The sequence below is a fragment of the Pteropus vampyrus genome, unplaced genomic scaffold (assembly GCF_000151845.1).
Source record: "Pteropus vampyrus isolate Shadow unplaced genomic scaffold, Pvam_2.0 Scaffold51, whole genome shotgun sequence".
Classification (NCBI taxonomy): Eukaryota; Metazoa; Chordata; class Mammalia; order Chiroptera; family Pteropodidae; genus Pteropus; species Pteropus vampyrus.
Window position 1 is genome coordinate 266,226 of NW_011888832.1, and position 2,661 is coordinate 268,886.

Consider the following 2,661-nt stretch of genomic DNA (forward strand, 5'->3'; position numbering starts at 1 on the left):
TTTAGAGCTCAATTGTCTCTAACCCCTCTCTACCACTGCCTTATGTCCTTTTTTTTAATTCCTCAAAATTTATTAGACATAGAGAGATATTCTTTTTAATGCTTTTTTATTGTGGCAAAATATGCATAACATGAAGTTTACCATTTTAACTATTTTTAAGTGTACGGTTCAGTGGTATTAAGTATATTGACATTGCTATGCAACCGTCACCACCATCCATCTCCAGAATTTTTCCATATTCCCAAACCGAAACTCCATTAAACGCTAACTCCCCATTTCCTCTCCTCCAATCCCCAGAAACCACCATTCCGCTTTCTGTCTGGATTCGACTACTCTAGGTACCTCGTGTAAGTGGAATCATACAGTATTTGTCCTTTGTGACTGGCTCATTTCACTTTGCATAATGTCTTCAAGGTTCATGCATGCTGCCGTGTGTATCAGAATTTCCTTCTTTTTCCTTCTTTTTTTAAGGCTGAATAATATGCCTCAGATTGTAAAGACCACATTTTGTTTAACCATTTGTCCACCAACAGACACTTGAGTTCCTTCTACCTTCTGACAATTGTAAATGACGCTGCCATGAACATGTGTGTACATCTTATGTCCCTTTATAACAAAAAGTTTCCCTTTATAACTAAATGTTTGTTTGCATATTTATTTTTATGATTTTCTTCTATTTATGCCAACTGATACAGATTTCCTATTCTTACAATACATGTTCTAAAAAGTGAAATGACTTAAAGAAAAACACTAGGTAAACAATGGCACAATTGCTGTGTGTCGATGGCAAAAAGTGGTGGCAGAGATATAGGACAGAGAACTGCTGAAATGTAGGAAATACTGACGCAGCCTCAATCAAACACCTACTGTGCAGAGATGGGGAGGGAAATCCCTTGGCGGCCACTGGGAGGCTGACGCCAGATCAGCACTGCATCCCGAGGGCTGCGTGGAGGTGTGCTTTCAGGAACAGCAGTGACAGTGGTAAAATTGAGTCAGATCTGGGCTCTGAGCCCCCCCCAGCTGTAAAACCCAGGGCCTGTCACTGGACTTCAGATTTTCCCTTTTCTCACTATGAGATGGTGTTAACAACACCCACCTCACAGAGCTGGTATTAAAACAGATAATTCATGTGAACTGCCCCAAGCCTACGGTCAGCACCCGGCTTAGTTCCAAGAGCGGGTGGCTCTCCCACCTCACCCCTGCCAGAGACACTCCTAGGACAGTATTTCTGATTCCTCTTTTAAGCGAGAGGACACAACTGGCTTTAGGTTCACCATCAACTCAGCCTCCTCCACCTCCAGCATGCCTATCCCACCTCTGAAAACTCTAACTCTGGGCTCTTGGTACACGGCTGCCCCTAGTGACTGTGGGACTTTGGGTCTGTCTGAGCCAACAGCCTCCCTGAGCATTCCCTCAGCTTTAACATGGGGACATCCTGGTCCTCTGAGTTTTCCACATTTGAATCTCGCAAGTCCAAAGTGCACAGTAAGCCAGGCCAGGCCCTGCAACATCTACAGATTAGTTTCCCTCTCAAACACCACATATCCCCACCCAAATCAGTTTCTAGCTGACTGCCAGGTGCTATCAACATTTAACCATGCAAATACAAAGCAAATGAAGGCAAGTGAAGCTGCAAATCTTGCAAAAAGTGTGGGATTTCATGAAGTTGATGGAAGTAACACTATAGAAAGTAACACCACGGAGCAGCGGCAGACCACAGAGAACTTCTGTAAGAGAAGTGACTGGCTGAGACCTTTCAGAGAGAGGACTATGTGACCATCAAAGGAGTCAGAATGACGGTTGAGTTTGAAACCATCAAATGTTTTTGCAAAAATGACCCTCATGTCGCAGAGTCGATTCTTTGATTATTCTAATGCGTGCATGGTTACCATCATAATCTAAATATTATTAATCGTGAGTTAAAACTAATTTAGCTTCATCGTTCACAGTTTGTTCTTCGAGGTAAAGGCCCAATCCAGCAAGGTTTCCTCCACTACCTCTGTAAATGTTTGGTCCTCTTTGTAGGTAGATCCACTTCAGTCTGCCTTCCAAGGTACAGGATGTGGTAAGAGGCCCTCCCAGAGTCTGTTCCACCCCCTCCCACCAAAACCGCAGACACCCTATTCCCAAGGGAGGAAGCCCCACAGCGTCTGGGCACACATAGGGGAGCATTACCATAAATGCCCCTGGACCACCCATCCGGCAATGGGCTCCGGCCCTGCAGGGGGCAGGAAGCACCACTGTACATGGAGACCATCTCCTCCTGGCGTGCCAAGTGCCCACTGCGTTTCTTAACACGCATGAGGTTACTTTGGTTAACCCTTTCGTTGTACAAACGGGAAACTGAGGCCCGACGAGGGGCAGAGACTTGCTGCGCCACGTCCACTCGGTGGCAGAGCTGACACTAAGCAGAAAGCAGTTAACAAAAGTACGCACGCTCCACGCGCTGAGCCCGGGACAGGCGGTGCCCACGTCTGCTGCGGAGTGCCTAGTATGTCGTTGGCGCTCGGGAAACCCGAGGCGGGAAAGCTGGGCCCCGCCGGGCCCCCAGACTCTGCCTTCCGTCACCCCACCCTCGGCCCCATGCGGAGGTGGAGTTTCTGTCGGGGTCCCACCGGCTCTGTAGCTGAGTCCGCCGTCCCGGCCCGCGCCCCTGGCCCC